This window comes from Tamandua tetradactyla, chromosome 2, assembly GCF_023851605.1.
Source record: "Tamandua tetradactyla isolate mTamTet1 chromosome 2, mTamTet1.pri, whole genome shotgun sequence".
Lineage (NCBI taxonomy): Eukaryota > Metazoa > Chordata > Mammalia > Pilosa > Myrmecophagidae > Tamandua > Tamandua tetradactyla.
In genome coordinates this window covers 134,450,409-134,470,242 of record NC_135328.1, presented here as the reverse complement: position 1 = coordinate 134,470,242, position 19,834 = coordinate 134,450,409, and the positions used below count along the sequence as shown (strand labels likewise).

The window sequence follows — 19,834 nt, the reverse complement described above, 5'->3', positions numbered from 1 at the left end:
GACATCCACCCTCTGTGGTTCCCAGGGTGTCCACCCCAGGAAACTGCAGTGTCCACCATGCATAGTCCCCAGAGCATCCAGCCCAGGTCCTCAAGGTGTCGAGCTCAGGTCCCCATGGTTACCACCCTCCACGGTTCTCACAGCATCCACCCCAGGTCCCTGTGGCATCCACCCTGCACAGTCCCCAAAACACAGAGGTTGTCTGTGTTTTCCATGGTGCCCACCCCAGGTCCCTACAGTATCCGCTGCCAGGTCCACACACCATCCATGCCAGGTCCCCATGGCATCCACCCTTCATGGTTCCCATGGTGTCCACCCTCCACGGTCCCCACAGCATCCAGACTCCATGGTCCCCATCCCTTCATTCCAGGTCTCCACAGAGTCTACCACAGGTCCCTGTGACCTCCACCCTCCATGGATCCCATGGCGTCCATCCCAGGTCCCCCATGGTATCCACTCCCAGTTCCCCGTGGTGTCCACCCTCCACAGTCCCCATGCGTTCAGACCCAGTGTCTCTGTGGTATCCATCCCCCCAGGGTTTCCACCATGTGCCTGCATGTGTTAGCAGTGTGACATCCCTCCCCTAGTCCCCCACTGCATTCTCCCCCAGGGTCCTTGCAATGACCCACCCTAAGGTCTGCATGGTGAACCCCAAGTGTCCCTGTGCCTTTTAACCACCCTCCAGGGGTCCCCCCTGCCCCCACCACATCCTCCTCCCCAGGGCCCCTGGCATGCCCCTGAGACAAAGTGCCTGAGTTGTGCCTGGAAGGTGGGTGACAGGTTGGGTGCAAGGTCCAGGGGCTGCCCTTTGCCAGGTTGGGGTACCCCATTGTGGAGGATGTTTGTACAGGTGGGTCTGTGCACAGCTGTCGGGCATTTTCTGTTTCTAATGGTTTTTCACTTTTTTCTTCTTTCCATCCAGCAAGCCTGCAGAAGAACCGGCTGCAGGAGTTTTATCAGGTGAGCTGCTTCTCACAGCTGCTGCGTACTCATGCCTCCCTACTCCTCTGGGCAGCAACTCCGAGCGCTGGTGGCTGGTTCTGGAGAGCCTCTGCTGGTAAGTGTTGCTCCAGGGCTGTGAGGCACGCAGAACAAAAGTGTAGATGAGCCCCTGGAGGCACCGGTGGGGATGCCACACAGAGAGGCCAAGGTCAATGTGGTGTTTTATCTCCCAGCTGCCAGTGTTTTTGCTTGGGGGTGTCTGTGTTTGGGGTTGCTCTCCAGGGGGAGAAAGCCTCAGGTGGTGGAGACCCAGGCCCTTGTCTATCCAAGTGCATCTGCCTGCAGTCCAGCCCTCCGCAGACTTATGGTTTCAGGGGTCGAGGTTGGAGGGGGAAGCAGGCCAGGCTTTCTGTGGGTCCGTGAGAGCCCTGGGGTAGAACTGGGATGTCATCCTGGCATTTCTCAACCTCATTTGACCCATTCCCCATGCTTTTCCCATGCAGTCCTGTTCCACAATGGGGCAAGGTCACTTTTCTTGGGCAGCAGGCGGAGGGGTTCTCTGGAGGCCCATTTCATCTCCCCTCCTTGCACACACCCCAGGCCCCCAGAGGCTGTCTTGGGTGTTGTGGCTCGTGAGTGTGGGCCTTGCATAGGTGTGAGAGTGGAGACACTATTGGAAACTCAGGGTGTCGGGTGAGGACGATGCAGGTGGAGGGGCAGGTGGTGTGAAGGCATGGCCTGGACCACTGTGGCTCTTGGCAGAGCAGTGGTGACTGGCTGGGGATGGGGAGGGTACCCTATCCAGAGATGCAGGGCAGAGCAGTCAAGGCACAGGGCTGGGTTTGGAGCATCCGGACAGCCCTCTCAGGCCATGGTGTCTTGGAGCTGAGGCAGGTGGTGCTCTGTGGAAACTGTGCAGGTGGGATGACAGCAAGGCCACAGATAAGTTTGTGGCACACCTGTAGCAGCCAGGGCCACGGCTGAGGCAGTGCACCCACTGTGCATGGTGGGATGCTCTGGCTGGCCTTGCCAGGCACCTCAGAGGGTCGAGGGTGGAGGCTGAGTAGGGCATATCAGGGTGAATTTCTGCTACATGGCAGTGCTGACACCTAGGAGCCAGTAGTGGGGTGAGGTGGAGGGAGGGCTAGCCTGAGGGGGAAGTCTGGGAAGGAGGAGGCCAACAGGGGTCTTTGGGGCCTGGTAGGCTGGCGAGAGTCCGCAGGCTGTGTGACCAGAACACACCAAGCGGTGCAGCTCTCTTGGCTCCCTGCTTCCTGTCATTTTGGGTGAGAGCAGATGCCATGTCAGGCGGCAGCTTTAGCTGAGTGCATTGGTTTTGAGGCTTCTCTCTCCTCCAGTCAGCTCAGTTCTGATTGGTTTTGCCTGTGCTAGAACTTGAAAAATGGAAATCCAGCAAAAAATAAACTTAGGTTTGGTTTCTTTCACTCTGCAGAATGTTTTTGAGATTATTCCATGTCTTTGCCTTATCAGTAGTTCACTCATTTTTACAGCTGAGCATGGCGTGGGAATCCTGCAATCCATCCATTTTCCTGCTGATGGAAATATGGTAGTGTCCAATTTTGTCTGTCATGAGCAATACTGCTGTGACCATTCTTGTGGAAAGCCCTCTGTGGACCTGGCTTTCCTGTACCTTTGATAAATTCCCAGGAATGGAATTGTCAGGGTATAGGGTTTGTCACTGTCAGGTTCATGTGTCCACTTGGCCAGGTGCTGGTACTTGTTTGTTTGGTTGGGCAAGTGCTGGCCTGTCTGTTGCCATGAGGACATTTCTTAGAATTCAGTCACAATCACGTCGGCTGCATCCACAGCTGATTCCATTTGTAACTAGCCAAGAGAAATGTCTCCTGCAATGAGTGATGGTTAATCTAATCACTGGAAGCCTTTTAAGGAGGATTCAGAAGAGACAGGCTCCCTTCCTGCTTCAGCTGGGGAGCCTCTCCTGTGGAGTTCTTCTAGACCCTCCATCGGAGTCCTCAGCTTCACAGCCTGCCCTACGGATTTTGGACTCTGCATTCCCACAGTTACATGAGACAGTTTTAGAAATTTTCTATTTTCAGATATTTCCTGTTGATTCTGTTTACTAATCAAATGGCTTACTAGGTTTCAAAATAATGTGCATGGAAAAATTATAAAAGTATGTATTTTAATTATATCAAGCAAAAGTGTGCAATTTTAGTTTAACAAAGCACTAGGAAGGATGGATGGAAGAAGGGAAGGAAAGAAGGAAGGGAGTGAGGAAGGCCAGGAAGGAAGGATAAGGCTAAATTTCCTTCCCTTTTACAATTCCAAAGCATAGTTACAGAATCATTGCTTCCTACAATAGCCAGTCTCCAGTATAAGCCCCCACAAGTTCCACCTGCAAGTACTCACACTCTTTTATAGGGTCCTTACACATTTTGCCAAGGCTGGTTTGTGTAACCAAATGTATCAATAGTATACGATACAAAGTTGGTCAGGCACTTTGATAGTAGGTGATAAAGGACTAAGGCTTCCAATGTGGGTTCTCTCTCTTGCTCTCTTCTGTCTCTCTATTTCAGTCTCTCTCCTCTTTTTTATATCTTTTACTCAGGGGGAAACAAGATGCCATGTAGGAAAAAACTCTTTAAAGTGGTCCATGCAATGACAACAACCATTTGACTGAGCTTGAAGCCCATTCTTCTTCCAAAGTTCAGTCTTCAGAAGAAAGCAGCCTCAACAATTTGACTGCAATCTCCTGAGGGATCCAGTCAGCTAAGGCACTCCTAAATTCCCAGTCCTCAGAAGTTGAGGGAAATAAGATATTTTTGTTGATTTAAGATGTGAACTTTTATGGTAATTTGTTATGCAGCAAAATATAACTAATACACTTACAGACTGTTTTTATAAATATAGCATATCATTAAAATGAAAGCCTTACAAAGGTAGATTTATTTTAAGCAACCAGGTTTAAGTATTCAAGAGGAAAATAGTTCTTTAGCATTCGTAAATTAAGTAAATTATATTCAAGGATAGGGCAACATGTTTGATATTAATGTTATTAGCATAATTGTTTTAAGAAGGAATGGTTATCTTGATATATATATATCAAAAGATATTGCTAAAATTCAGCAATCATTTCTTATTTAAAAAAGCTCAGTGCATGCAGACTGGAGGAATATTTTTATAAGATGTTATAAATTTGTATTGAAACAACACCATAACCTTATTTTTGGTGACTCAACTGAGACATTTCCCTAAAATTTCAGAATAAGAAAAGAGCACCTTTTAATTTTAAGCTAAATTAAAATCAAGACATTGATATTAGGCATCTTCTGTTTCTAGAATATCTAAAGAAAGGGAATATTCTCCTAGTGGGATGCTTGGCTCAGCGGTGAAGAATATTTACTTTGGTATAATAATACAGGGATTGCTTACTGATTTTCATGGACACATGTAAGACATTACTGTGATTATAATACACAAGTGAAGACATGCACAAATCTCAACATCCTTGACAATTTGTAAAAGGAAGAATGTAGCTTCCAATAGGGAGGAGAAAAGGGGATTAAAAAAATTCTCATCTTACCCAGAGGGGAGTTTAGATACTGAATAAAATATTTGAAAATGAAATGTAGGCATGTTTTGGTTTGCTAAAGTTATTGGAATGCAATATAGCAGAAATGGTCTCGTGTTTTCAGAGGGGATTTATTAAGTTACAAATTTACTGTCTTAAGGCCATGAAAATGTCCAAATTAAGGCATCCAGAAAGAGATAGATTGACTCTGAGAAAACTCCTATAGTATCTGGGTTTTCTCTGTCACATTTGAAGGAACATCATGTCATGTGCTGTCCTTCTCTCCCAGCTTCTAGTTTCAGATGGTTCACTAAGTTCCTGTTTTCAGTGGCTTTCACCCTAAGAATCTGTGGCTCCTCATTTAGCTTCTCCAGGATAGACTCTGGGTTTCATGTCTTAGCTTAGCATCTCCAAACACCTGTGTCTTGGGTTTGTCTCTCTGCTCTCTGTGTTAGGTCTGAACTCTAAGATTTCTGCCTGTTACTCTCTTCATACAGAGCTCCACAAAACGTATTAAGATTCCCCTTGAAAATGTAGAGCTGTGTTCCAGTAGCCATGTTTCTTGATGATGATTGAACAATGATATAGCTTTCACAACGTGACTCTGATTGTGAAAACCTTGTGTGTGATGTTCCTTTTATCTACCATATCAACAGACGAGTAGAACATATGGAATAAAAATAAATAATAGGGGAAACAATGTTAAAATAAATTTAGTTTGAAATACTAGTGATAAATGAAAGTGAGGGGTAAGGGGTATGTTATGTATAATCTTTTTTTTCCTGTTATTGTTTTATTTCTTTTTCTGTTGTCTTATTATTTCTTTTTCTAAATTGATGCAAATATCCTAAGAAATGATGAATATGCAACTATGTAATGATATTAAGAATTACTGATTATATATGTAGAATGGAATGATATGTTAGTGTTTTTGTTGTTAATTTTTTAAATTTAAAAAATAAAAAAATAAAAAATAAATTTAAAAAAAGATTCCCCTTGAATGGATCACATCTCTCTCTAATCAAAAGGTCCCAATCACAATCAGTGAGGGGAAAAGTATCTGCAGAGTCCCCTTCAGGGACTGGTGAGAACGGGGAGAAATTCAATTTCCCCAAGTTGAATTCTTGATATTCTCACAAGCAGTGTGGATAACCAAAGCTATAGGCTGAGCCCCCGGTCTTGGGGTTTGTTCATATTAAACTTAACCCTGCAAAGGATAGGTCAAGTCTACTTAAAATTTAGGCCCAAGAGTCACTCCCAAGAGAGCCTCTTTTGTTGCTCAGATGTGGCCTGTCTCTCCAGCCAACACAACAAGCAGTCTCACCACCCTACCCCTCTCTACATGGGACATGACTCCCAGGGGTATGGACCTTCCTGGCAGCGTGGGACAGAGATCTTGGAATGAGCTGAGACTCAGCATCAAGGGATTGAGAAAACCTTCTAGACCAAAAGGGGGAAGAGTGATATAAGACAAAGTGTCAATGACTGAGAGACTCTAAACAGAGTCGAGAGGTTATCCTGGAGGTTATTCTTATGTATCAAGTAGATATCATCTTGTTATTCAAGACATAATTGAGAGGCTGGAGGGAACTGCCTGAAAATGTAGAGCTATGTTCCAGTAGCCATGTTTCTTAAGGATGATTGAATAATGATACAGCTGTCACAATGTGACTGTGTGATTGTGAAAACCTTGCATCTGATGCTCCTTTTATCTACCTTGTCAACAAAGGAGTAGAACATATGGAATAAAAATAAATAATAGGGGGAACATATGCTAAAATAAATTTAGTTTGAAATGCTAGTGATCAATGAAAGCGAGGGGTAAGGGGTATGGTAGGTATAGTCTTTTTTTTTCGTTCCTGTGTTCATTTTATTTCTTTTTCTATTGTCTTTTTATGAATTAATGCAAATGATCTAAGAAATGATGAATATGCACCTAAGTGATGATATTGTGAATTACTGATTATGTATGATGTTTTGTTTTGTTTCTTAATTTTTTAATTAATAAATACATTTAAAAAAAAAGGTCCCAATCACAATTGAGTGGGTTACATCTCCTGTGGAAACATCCTAATCAAAAGGTCCCACCCAACAATAGGTCTGCTCCTACAAGATTGCATTAGAAGGACATGGCTTTCCTGGGGTACATAAAACTTTCAAACCAGTATAAGGTGTAAGTGTATTAATTAAAGGAACACAGTTCACCAATGTTAGAAGAAAAAATAATGTTATAACCATCAACCTTTAAGAGGAAGGAGCAAGAAAGGGGAAACTATAGGTAAAATAAATTGTCATCCAGCACAGAGGGACAACAGTAGCTACTGTCTGAAGTTGATGGTTAAAGAAATAGAGGAATTGTTATTTTATTTAGGAATATGGTGAGAACAATTAGAATCAGAATAGTCGACCAGTTATTGTTTGGGCAAGAAGATTGTAGGGAGGAGTAAGGGAAACAGTTTCAAATCCTTGACTCATTGGAATGACTTCATGTGTTATCACTTTTATGAATTACTTTGATGTAAAGTAATTACAGTCTGTTTTAAAAGCATCATAAATTGAAATAGCATGCAATAAGTCAATAAAAAGTAGTCTGACATATGAAAAAATTTGTTTAAAATCCTTAACACTTAGGAAAACCTCTAACAAAAGAAAAATAATAAAGGTATATTTAGGCATGTCTGAAAAATAATATGGATCACAAAATGAATATATGAAATCACTCAGGTTTACATTAATCAAGCATTATAAATTACAATAGAGTGCTTTTTCCCTAACATATTAAAAATGTTTAGGATGATTGGTATGGCACTTTGGAGCTGTGTGTTCCAGAAAAACATATTCTTAAATTTAATACTTTTGGGTGAGTGTGGGTCATTGTAAATAAGATCTCTTCAAGATGTTGCTTCAGTTAAAGTGTGGCACAAAAGATTGGGCCTTAATCTGGATTACTGGAGTGCTTTATCAGCAGAGAGAAAGTCAGACAGGAAAAAGCCACAGAAGGAGCAGCCAGAAGCTGCAAGTCACTAGAAACCAAAAGAGAAAGGAGAAGCCAAGAGAGGCTGCCATGTGCATTGCCATGTGACAGAAACACCAAGGACCAAGGATCCCTGGCAACCAGCCCCAGTTTTTCAGGAGAAAGCATCACCTTGATAATACCTTGATATTGGACTTTCTCCTAGCCTCAAAACTCTATGCCAATAAATCCTCACTGTTTAAACCAACTCATGGCTAGGTGCCCACATTAGCAATGAGGAAATTAAAACAAATGGTTAAAAAACATTTTTTTCCAGACAATGAGGATAAAGGAACGCTTTCATTTTCAGTTGAGAATTTAAATGGATAAAGACCCTCTAGAAGTCAGTATGAACTATAAAACCTTAACCTCATGCGTCCCATAGATACATCTGTTCCATTTCTCTGGGCTGTTTGCTGTGATAAAATTTTGCACTTGACAAGGGTTTATCTACAAGAATGTTTTTGGCTTCTAAAATAGGTATGGCAACTGTGTAAATATTCAAAAGTATGAGATTTAACACATAAACTACAGCTCATCCACACAGTGGAAAGTAGCCATCAAACAGCAGATTGTAGGAAACATTTAATTACACAGAACATGTTAATAGTTTCTTAAGTGAAAAAGCAGACTATAAAACAAGATGCCCCTTGTCATCTCCAAATTTCTTTTCATTTCTTGTTTTTTACAATACAGATAGAGTAAATTAAAAAGTAGATATAGTAAAATGGCTGTATCAGGACATTGGAAATGTGTTTATTTTCTTCACTTTAGATAATTATGTGTTGCAATTATCTGAAGTGAACAAAGAACAGATACACCCCACCCAAAACTGAGAAAGACTAAATGAAATTGTCTAAAGAAATCACTTCAAGAAACTCTCTTTAAGCTCAGGAAGGAGGGGGCAAAAAACTCATAAAGAAATTTTGGTATTATTGACTGTTTCCTTGGTAGCAAAATGAGAACACTTTTACCTTTCTCAGAAAATAGAGAAATTAATATACTCATACCTGTGGGAAAATGTATACTAATCACAGACCACTTATTAGCTTTTTCTTTAATAAATTACTTGGGAAAATATGAGACTTAATGATAAGTACTTTAATTCTTTCTTTTCTATAAAAAATGCAATCGCTGCTGTGTATTGAATTCAAATTTCTGGAGATGAGTAAATATAGAACAAACCAGTAGGTGATGGGAAATGGAACATATGATTTGCTTTTTTAGGGAGAAAGTATATGTCTTTAGTTGTTGTTTCCTTTCCTTTGATTTAAATCTATGCTAAGAATAAAATAGGTATTTATCTGCATGCTTACCAGTTTTAGAAACAGAACTGTCTCCAAGAGCTGAGATGCATTCAAGCTCGATAGGCCACCTGCCATCCACAAACATCACCTCCATACCACAGAGATAATGATGAAATGATACTCATTTTTATTTTGCTTCCAACATCCATCCCACAGTCCAGTATGAAAAGAAATTACCCTCCTAACACCATATGCAAAGGACCTTCCTTTCAACTATGAGGTCTGGGTTCTGGATCTTTTTGAAGTGAGTGACTGTACCACACTTCTTCCCCTCTTGTTTTCCTCAGTCTAGTTCCCTCTGGTCTTCCAGATTTTTCTGTATTCTCTTCCCCATTAATTATTGGGGCTTCTTTTTTACTTGAAAGTTGCCAAAGGATCCACCCTCTTCCACGCTGGAATTCCATGATTAATAAAGTATTATTTGAATTCCAAAATCTCCACTGGATACTCTCTGCACTTCTGTACTTAACTAAACCTTGGCTTTATTCTAAGGATACAGATAACTCCATCAGAAGCTGAATGCTGAAAAAAAAAGTTACACAAATGGGAAGATTGGCATCACCGCTTATACAAAATATCACAATTTCTAATATGCTACATATTCAAACTAATACTCTAACAATCTTTCCATGCTTGCCTAATTTTCCAGCCCCATTTCCCACCCCACCCCATGCAACACATACCTCAAAGCTCCTTCAGTCTTCTCAAATCTCTAGCATTTTCTTTTTTTTTCCTTTTCCTTCTTCCTTCCTTCCTTCTTTCTAGTATTCATCATCCCAAACTCTGATTTCTAATATTAGTCCCAGCAGGTGATTTTGTTTCTACAAAAATCAATAATAATAATGGTAGATGATATATCAATAAGCTTTCTCAACTTCTCTTTCTTTAAAAGAAAGCAGGTTTCTTGCTTCCTATCTAAAGGCAATCTTTCCCCATTTTCTCCTTTACCTCCATCTCCTTTCTCAAGATTTTCATATATTCAGTTCAACATTAATATCTACCATTTATTAATTAATTCAATAATTTATTTGTTGAATATTAATGGACAACTGTTATGTACCAGACTCTATTCCTCAATCATTTCCTTTGGCATTTAAACCCATAGGAAATCCTCCCATGAAATAAATACCCTCCCTTAAACTCATCACATATCAAAGCACTATCTCTTTCCTGCTCTCACAATCACACCTCTGAAGAATTGCCCCTTTTGTTGAGGATAGTTCTTCCCTACTTCTGCATCTTCAGCCAGGAGGTGGGGGTATATGTGTTGTTACTTCCTCACTAGGAGGAAGAAATACAAATGCTAAAAGGCACATGAAAAGTTACTCAACATCATCAGCTATTAACTGGTATAGTATATCAAAATCACAGTGAGATATCATCTGATACCCATTAGAATGGACATTAAATAAAATCAAACAGAAAATGACAAGTGCTGGAGAGGATGTGGATAAAGAGGCACACTTATCCATTGTTGGTGGGAATATAAAATGATGCAACTGCTCTGGAAGGCAGTTTGGTGGTTCCTCAGGAAGCTAAGTATAGAATTGCTGTATTATCCAGCCATCCCATTACTAGGTATATAGTTAAAGGAACTGAAGGCAAGAATACAAATGGACATTCGCACACCAATGTTTATAGCAGCATTATTTATTTATGATTGTCAAGAAAGCCAGGAGAAAAAGCTAGCAGATGACGTCATGTCCACCATGTGCCCTTCTAGCCGAGAAAGAAGTCCTGACTGTGTTCGCCATGTGCCTTCTCACTTGAGAGAGAAGCCCTGAACTTCATCGGCCTTTTTGAGACAAGATATCTTTCCCTGGATGGATGTCTTAGATTAGACATTTCTGTAGACTTATTTTAATTGGGACATTTTCTCAGCCTTAGAACTGTAAACTGGCAACTCATTAAATTCCCCCTTTTGAAAGCCATTCTGTTTCTGATATATTGCATTCTGGCAGCTAGCAAACTAGAGCAGATTTTGGTATCTGAGAGTGGAGTGCTGCTGCAGTTTGCAAATACCAGATATGTTGGAACAGTGTTTTGGATGGCTAAGGGGAAGATTCTGGAGGAAATGTGAAGAGAACGAAGGAGAAGTCCTGGAGTGCTTGAAGAGGCTGTTGGTGTAAACGGAACCACTGCCAATCTGGACAAAGGTGGACACAAAAGGGAGAGATTGGAGTTTGCAGAGTAAGAACCATGGAAGCTCAGGCCTGAAGCCAAGAAACCTCAGCCTGGAGAGTGGACCCACCCATATACATGGAGAGGGTGAGGAAGAGTCTCCCACCTTGTTGCAGTGGAAGAGTCGTGCAGCCTCAGGCCTTGAAGAAGGTAGAACACATTCCTTGGGGGACTGGGGAGAGCCTGGCTGCCGCCACATGGTGGGGTTCAGCATGTGCCCTGGAAATGGCAGAGAGCCCAGGGGTGGCCCTGATGCCTGGAGAGAGTGGAGCCGAGAAAAAGGTGGTCTCCTCGATGTTCCCTGAGGTTGATTTGGAAAGAGGCGGGCCACTGCATAGGCCCTCAGAAAGGGTGGGATTGCCAGTTTCTAAAGCCGAAGGATAAATGACTTTCAGATTTTGAAATCCAATGGTGTTTGCTGTGCAGGTTTTCCTTCCAGTTTCTCTGATCCTGACTGTCCTCCTTTGCATATTGGCATCAGATAACATGTTTTATGATTCCCAGATCCGCAGCCAGAAGATAATTATTTGCACCTGTTTAAGGTGATGCTTGTTATTGCCAAGTTGAGGAGGGGTGGACATGTGGTAGTTAGATTCAGTTGTCAAATTGGCCAGGTGAAAGTCACCTAGTTTTGTTGCTGTGGACCTGAGCCAATAGTATGTGAATTTCATCTGTTACTGATTACGCCTGCAGTTGGCTGGGAGGTGTGCCTGCTGCAATGAATGACATTTGACTTAATTGGCTGCTGCTTAAATGAGAGAGCGCAGTGTAGCACAGCCAAAGCACCTCAGCATACCTTATCTCGGCACTCAAAGCTCAGCCTAGGCCTTTGGAGATGCAGAAAGAAATCACCCTGGGGAAAGTTGTTGGAACTCAGAGGCCCGGCAAGAAGGCCAACAGAGACCATTCTGTGCCTTCCCATGTAAGAAAGAACCTCAGTGGAAAGTTAGCTGCCTTTCCTCTGAAGAACTAACAAAATAAATCCCCTTTTTTAAAAAGCCAACCCATTTTTGTGGTGTTGCATTCTTGCAGCTAGCAAACTAGAACAGGCGGCATGAGACCAACACTGACAGTCATGTAGAAACCTCAGCTTGGAGAACCCTTCCGGGTACTGGTTTCTGGGGTATGGAATGATTTGACTAAATCCAAGAGTCTTTCTTACACAGGAGGTCTTTAATTCAAATTTTGCTGGCTTGTATCAACATGCAAATTATTTCCATTTTATTTCCTCTTCCTGCTCTGATCTGTATCAAGGTATTACTTACTGAAATGTTTGTATCCTTTATACAGACATCTTTATTTCCCATCTATTTATTCTCATTTAGTTGTATTAAAATTTTTGAGAAAAAAAGTCCAACTAACTTTTTTCCATTTTAGGTCATCTAAATCTCACCCAGGACCTGTGGTCCATATAAGTGACAGTTCAATGAATGAGAGAACGGTAGAATTTCTTCTAAAAGTTATATTTATGATATAAAAGAATGAATCTTGGTATCCTTAAGTATATAAACTCTTCTAGGACTGTACTTACCAAACCTGAGATTGCTTACAAAGGTTGTATATCTCATATACCAAAAGGCTTATTTATACACTATGAAAAACAAGTGAAAAAAGTAGAATCATTTAAAATTTTAAAGAACCAAAAGTACCATAAAATATCAGTAAAGTTAAATTCACTTAAAAGTTTTTTGTTTATAATTGGCTTGTTCTAAATAGTTTACCAGATTTTTCTGATAATCCTGGCTAAAAGTATTTGATGGTTTTGAATTATTTTCAACACACTTGATCAGTTTTTATGTTGATTATTACATGTTGCCTTGTGTTAGCATCTTGTCTAGATCTCATCTCCTCTAAGTGTTTCTTCATAAATTAACAATGTAGGTTGTTAAAGTGTACTATTTAATGTAGCATTTTGAACCATCTTATGTCAATTATATGTAAGTTTTAAATTCTGAAACTAGTTTCATACAGTCAGCATCTCAATTAACTTGAAAAGAATAGAGTTTCCTTTCCCATAAATCTAGTTGCTAATCAAAGCCAGCCTGTGAGGTAGATCTGTGTAATAGTAGCCTTCCTTCTGCCATATAGTTTTCTGTGATACCTAAGTGAGTGCTGGGCAATGTCTGTGCTCCCAGGGCCTGGCCACCTGGACATCTGGGCTTGGGATTGGGGTTTGCCCAAGTCTTCCCGCCTTCCATCTGTGGAGGCCCACAGTGTCTGTCACACTGCCCTCTTGGTGGAAATTATGATGAACCTGTTTACATAAAGGTTTGCATTTAGAAAATTATCTTCTATCTCTTCTTCCTATTTCTAGTTCATTCATTCATTGACTCAGCAATTATTCAACAACTGTTGGTACTCACCCTGTAACTTTCTTTATTTTGGCTTTACATTTTCTGTATTATCTTTTTTTTTAATTGAGGAATCTTCAGACACATGCAGTCCATACATAGTGTACCATGAATGACTCACATTATCATCACGTTGGTGATCGCTGTAATCATTTCTAGAACATTTGCATCACTCCAGAAAAAGAAAAAAGAAAAAGCCCATACATTCCATACCCCTTATACCTCCCTCTCATTGACCACAAGTAAGTCAATCTACCCAATTTTTTCCTTTTATTCCCCCCCATTATTTATTTATTTTAACGTTACTTTTTCACTCATCTGTCCATACCCTGGATAAAAGGAGCAATGAGACACAAGGTTTTCATAGTCAAGCAGTCATATTGTAAAAGGTGATGGTTATATAATCATCTTCAAGAATCAGTGCTTCCGGAACACAGCTCAATGTTTCAGGTACTTCCCTCCAGCCATTCCAATACACCATAAACTAAAAAGGGATATCTACATAATGCATAAGAATAACCTCCAGGATAACCTCTCTACTGTTTGAAATCTCTTAGCCACTAAAACTTCATTTTGTCTTATTTTCCTTTTGGTCAGGAAGGCTTTGTCAATCCCATGATGCCACTACCCTGTTAACACTTTTCAAGGTGCTAATCGTCTTCCTACGTATCTCCTTTATATCACTTTCATGGCTGTTTTGACATTCTCTTGGGGATGGAGGGCAAGTTGGATGAAAAGTTCATGAAAGTGTTTTATTCATGTCCTAAACATATATTTGTTTTTATTTGAATGTTAGGTGATGCCTGGAGGGTGATTCATTTGCAGTGGGCATATTTTAAGTTAAATCACATTAATGTAGTTCTGTTTGTCTTTTTTTTAATCCTATATAAAATGAAAAAAAATAAAATAGAACTTAGACTTCGGAGTTCAAATACATGACTATAGTTTTCAGCCACAGGCAGTTTTAAGCAAGGTTCAAGGAGTAGCTGGGAGCTCGCAGCTTCCCTCTCTAGGGGTTGGCCTGTGGCTTTAGCTACTCTGGCTGCATCCTCAGTACGCCTATGTTACGCCTTCCTTTCCCCACCATCCATGGTGGTTAGGGGCTCATTGATCAGTTAACTACCAGCCTCCTCTCTCCACTGGAGACTTGGAGCATGGGGTACCTAGTACAAGTTCTGCAGGGCCTGGCCAGTCCCTCAGGTTGCCACGAGCACTTGCCCTCTGGGGTCTCTGACTTTACCCCCCTAACCGCTGTGCACTCAGTGTCCTGCTTCTCTCTCATGGTTCCCACCTGTCCTGCAGGAGCTCCGCACCTGGGAGGAGGAGCTGACATGGGCTGCACTCCAGCAGAAGAACCTGGAAGAGCTGCTGCAGCACAAGGGGCAGGAGCTGGCTGAGTGGGAAATTGACATCCTGGAATGGGAGCTTAACATCATCCTCCATCAGCTGTGCCAGGAGAAGCCCCGACTGAAAAAAAGCATGGGCAAGTTCAGGAAGAGCTGTCTGAAGCTCAAGGATAGCAACCACATCAGCCTTCCCTCTGGTCAGTGGCCAGGAGCCTGCTGGAAGTGAGAACAGAGAGCCTGGTTGTGGAGTGGGGCAAGGGCTTGGTGTGGGCAAGGATCACTACCTACTCTGTCCCAGTAGTAGGAACTGAGCTTTTGGAAACACAAGACCTAGGGTTTCAAAATGGACCTTTGTTGAAATCGGCCATTCTGTTCAGTAGAAAGACGCTGGCCTGCTGAAAGTCTCACCCACTTTAGGGACATTAGTGACTGTGACTGAACACATAGAGTGAACTGATAGGTGAGTGTGGTCCAGGCTGCTAGAAGCATGGCTGCTCACATAGGCACCTTTCCTTTTAGGCAGACTTGGAGAAGGAAGCATGTGATTGGGGTGGGGTGGGAGAGCAGTTTGTAGATTTCAAGGTATATATGTGTGAGACAGGAGAAATCTTGCCTTTGCAGAATAGCTCATGTCAAGGTTTATTTAAATGACTAGTTCTCTGAATGCACTTGAGTTTATGTTTAACTCACAGGACTTTGATTTACACATAAGCTTTACAAACACATTGCCTAAAAAAATATACAGTTTTGACTTGTACAGACTTGGAAAAATGCAAAGAAATATGAAGCTATGAATTAGAATCTTTGTGGTGTATAATGCACCCATTGAAGGAGGTGAGTGTTCAAGTGTATGTTTGTATAGATAAAAATGTTCACTTGTGTTCTGATACATAAGGCCCAAGGAAGCAAGCTTATTAGAAGTATAAGGAACTAAGGAAAAATAGCGTGATAGGAACAGCAGTGGTTGGCTTTCAATGGTAGCTTAAGTATAGACAAGGGAATTAATTCACTGAAATTTAGTAAATGCGTTCATGGGATGTGTTTACTGATCTCCTTGTTGCATATCTTTTTCTTTTCAGACAACCTTGAGTCTTCGAGCACGTCTTGAGCATCTACCGTGTGTTGAGCATATTGCCAGGTACTGGGAATACAACTTAGTGGGGAGACCCAGGTGTAGACAAACAGCTGTTGTTATTCCTCTTTGACAGATGAGGAAAGTGAAACTCAGAAATTCAGAGCTAAGCACAAACCCTGGTTTACTGTCCTTAAGTTCTACATTCTTTCTGCTGTACCCAAACTGCCTTTGGAAGATATTAGAGTTTGAACCATCTCCCTCATTTCCTTAGATTGTTCTCAACAAAGACTAGTTCTTAATACCCACCTCTGCCCCCTCTTAGTAAAAAGCATCAGTCCCCCTCCTTTGTTCCCTGAGAAAAGGGGGCAAGTACTAATAGATCATATGAAATAGAGAATTTTATGTTAAATTTCCTAGAATAATATACAAGGTCTCATTGTCTAAAAAGCTGTTCTAGATATATAATCATATATAACCTGTAAGTCTGTATTATATAGACAGCTTTCTGAAGACTGTCTAATGAAAGGTCACTAAGAAAATGGATTTTCCTCCTTTCTGTATCTCCACCTTCCATGTCCCTTTGGGAAAAAGAGAGGATTCTGAAAGAGAAAATTTTCTAGGTGAACAATGAAGTTTTCAGGCCTGTCAGTTTTCTTACATGAATTTCATTATGGAAAAATTCAAATGCACGTGCTATCTGTCTGTCTTTCCTCAAGCAGATTTCCAGCAGACATTCACTGTGCAGGCATCTCTATCCATGGACAAAAGAAAAAGTCTGATCAGCAGCTGCTCTAGTCCTCCTGCAAGCCCCACCATCATTCCTCGCCTTCGTGCCATCCAGTGTGAGACTATTTCCTAAATTACTTGGGGTCAGAACACACCAGGTGTCTGCTCTGTCCAGCCACCAACGGGTCCAGGCTTACTCCATCCATAACTTCTGCCACCTGTCCTCGACAGCACGTATGTACATGTACATACATATGCATACACATAGCCTTTCCCTTTGTCTCTCTCCATTAACTTTACTATGGTCTCCTCTGCCTTTTATTCTTAGTCAAATATCAGCAAAGGGTTTTGGGGGTATCAGTGGTAGCTCAACTGATTTACAAAGTGATTTGCAGTCTAGTGTCTTGTGTCGATACAGGTTGGTTCCCTGGCCTGGGGCCCAGGCATACCCTCTGCCATATTTGGGGCATAATTGTTTTTCTTTTGTCCATCCTTCCCAGGGAAGGGCTTTTGCAAAGTCTGAGTCCTGAAGAAACTTGCTAAATGCTTTTTATGGTCAACTGGATCTGGACCAATTTTGCTTTTATTGCAGTGTGAAAAAATAAATAAATAAAATAAATTAAAAAATAACTTTCCTAATTTAAAGATAGATAGATTTCACCAAAACAAAGGGGAAGAAAATTAAATTAAAAAAAAAACAGGGACAGGCCACGATGGCTCAACAGGTAGAGTTCTTGCCTGCCATGCCAGAGACCCGGGTTCAGTTCCTGGTGCCTTCCCGTGCTAAAAAAAAAAAAAAAACAACTAAAACTAAAAAACAGGATTTATGACTTTTATTGAAAGATCAAATCAAATCACTAGGGTCTTTTACATGTATCCACAGTTCGCTGGAACTGATGGGCACTTTCATATGCTCTAAATTTTGCCTCAGTCCCCTCAACTTCCTGTTTGATGGTAACTGGCTCTCTTCACCCAGTTTAGATAGAAACCTGGTCCCCGAGGGTTTGATTGTTGCTCTAAGGTACCCATGTCAGAAGAATGCTCCTTTTCTCTTATATTTTGTACTTCTCTAGGCCTGTTCTTTTCCCATCACTGCCTACTCTTGATTTTCTTCTCTTTAAGCTTGAGCTCCTCATTTTCTTTGTTTCCAGATCTTTCTTCTTTTGCACTTTTGCACTTTTCATCTTCCTTAACCCCTTCTCTTCTTTTCTCCCACCTCTCTTCTCATCACCGCCCCCCTTGCCTCCCCATCCCACCCAACAGAATTAGTTGCTTAAATCGGATCTGTTTGGAACTCTGATGTCTGGTTGGTCTGAGCTTCAGCTTTGCATTGGACTTAGGGGAATTTAGGAAATTTTTCTGTGTGCTTTGAGAAAGATAAATGATTGGTGGCCGAGACCTTCATTACTTTCCTGGCTCTACTTGGGTACAGAGGTTTTTTTTATGATGGCCAACTTTTCCCCTGCAGCTCCAAATGTGGGCGTTGATCTGGCAGAGTAGAGGTTAATCTGGGAAGGGCTCTGTGTGTCTTTTTCCAGATCCCACTCATCCCTTGTAATTCACAGTGACACCAGGTGAAAGCAGCAAAACCTGGGGGCACAGCTCAGTCGTTCCTAAGGAGGAAGGTGAGGAGGAGGAGAAGAGGGCCCCAGTGAACAAGGAACGGACATGGACAGAAGGAACTTGCCTCGAGAGATGAAGGGTAGGAGCCAGATAATGTGAAATTCTTTCTCACTGAAAAATGGATGCACTATTTTAAAATACCTTTTTCTGTTTTGGGTGTTTCGGTGGTTTCTGAGCAATCACCTGATCTTTACAACAGAATTTTCCAGTCTCTTTGTTCTCTGGAGTTTCCTAGGGCAGAGATCGGCAAACTTTTTCTCTGATGGGCCAGATGGTGAATAATATTTTAGGCTTTCCTGGCCGTAGGGTCTCTTTCACAACTAATCAGTTCTATTGTTGTAATGGAAAAGCAGCCATAGACCATGGACACTATGTAAATGAGTGAGCTTGTCCAGTAAAACTTCATTCATAGAAAAGGTGGTGGGCAGGTTTGGGCCTCGGATTGTAGTTGCCAGTCCCTATAGGTGTCCCACTGAAAGTGGTGAGCAGCCCAGGTATTAACCAGATATAAGTATTCTGGCTGAGTATGCTACTTATACCTGGCTCTTCCTTCCTCTTTAAAGGTTTGTTCAAGAGAGGGATCATTAGCACGATTCCAGATAAGATTTGCAAGGTGGCTATAAATTCCAATAGGTTCAGTGGCACTGCTTCATTTAAAGGTATTTCCTGCTTTGGTATTAAATATAATTTTATTTTGCAGTAGAAAATATTAACTTTTGGCATTTTCTTCCCCCATATGTAAATTCGCCCTTGTAAACTTTTGAAACATGTCAAAGTATATGATGTAACTTTCCTGATTCTCAATTCTTATTGACATAAAATGTCAAGTAAAGACCTCTTTAATGCCAGAGGTTTTTGAGAACTTTAGGAAGATAATGTTTATATTTTAGTGTCTGTCAACAGAATAAAATATGTAATGACAAAGGTATCTTGAATTCAGTAATGTTAACTGAATCTGTATTTTGTGAATCTTAGCATCATAACCTTTTTTAAAAAATAGTACATATTGAGGAGGAGTCAAGATGGCAGCTTAGCGAGGTGTGGGATCTAGTTCGTCCTCCAGAACAGCTACTAAATAACCAGAATAGTACAGAATAGCTCCTGGGACCACATCAGTGACTGGACACACAGCGTACCCCAGTCTGGACCAGCTGGACTGGCTGTGAGGCCCCCAGAATGACGAGTTCCCCAAGCCAAGGTAGTTGGCATCCGTCCCCAACAGGCTGCTTCCCAGAGGGGAAAGGAAGGGGACTTTACCAGCAGCAGGGGCTGAGCACAACTTAGCTTCAAGTGTGGAATTAATTCACAAATTCTGACTACTAAAAATAGGCCCCCAGCTCAGGTGAACCTGGTCAGAGCAGAGCTGGCTCATTTTTGCCCTGGTGCTAATGGGACAGGGCTGACTGAGAAAGAAAAAAAACAAAAAGAAACAGGTTTTTGTGGCTGTTTCTATGGAGGCTTGGCTGCCTTTGGATACAGTGGCAGGACTTCTGAGGCTGCAACTGTGCCAGGCATAGGCAGAAACAAGCTTCTTTGAGAGCTTGTCTGGAGCCAGTGCCTTCCCCAAGAGAGAGGTGAGGCCCAAACTCAGGTGAAATCCCTCCCTCAAGGAATTCAGACACCAGGGCTTGGTAATTTGAACCCATTAAAACCAGCCTACAACCTCTCCTCTGTCACCACCATGCCCCCAGCAGGGAGAGTCTACCAAAGTTAATGG

At 41.6% G+C, this 19,834-nt stretch overlaps 1 protein-coding gene across 26 annotated transcripts in view; it reads left to right on the top strand.

The window, feature by feature from the left end:
• Positions 1-19,834, top strand: part of LOC143673947 (uncharacterized) — a 405,211-nt gene that overhangs the window by 35,203 nt on the left and 350,174 nt on the right. For 16 of the 26 annotated variants that reach the window (XR_013170773.1, XM_077149097.1, XM_077149115.1 and 13 more), the window contains 5 exons: positions 923-1,057; positions 14,650-14,890; positions 15,773-15,831; positions 16,488-16,728; positions 18,060-18,196. The gene's annotated coding sequence lies outside the window, so the exon portion shown is untranslated. Of the gene's footprint in view, positions 1-922; positions 1,058-9,682; positions 11,084-14,649; positions 14,916-15,772; positions 15,832-16,484; positions 16,729-18,032; positions 18,197-18,680; positions 18,777-19,834 lie in introns of those variants that run through there. The other 10 variants (XM_077149093.1, XM_077149104.1, XM_077149114.1 and 7 more) reach the window with 10 other exon arrangements.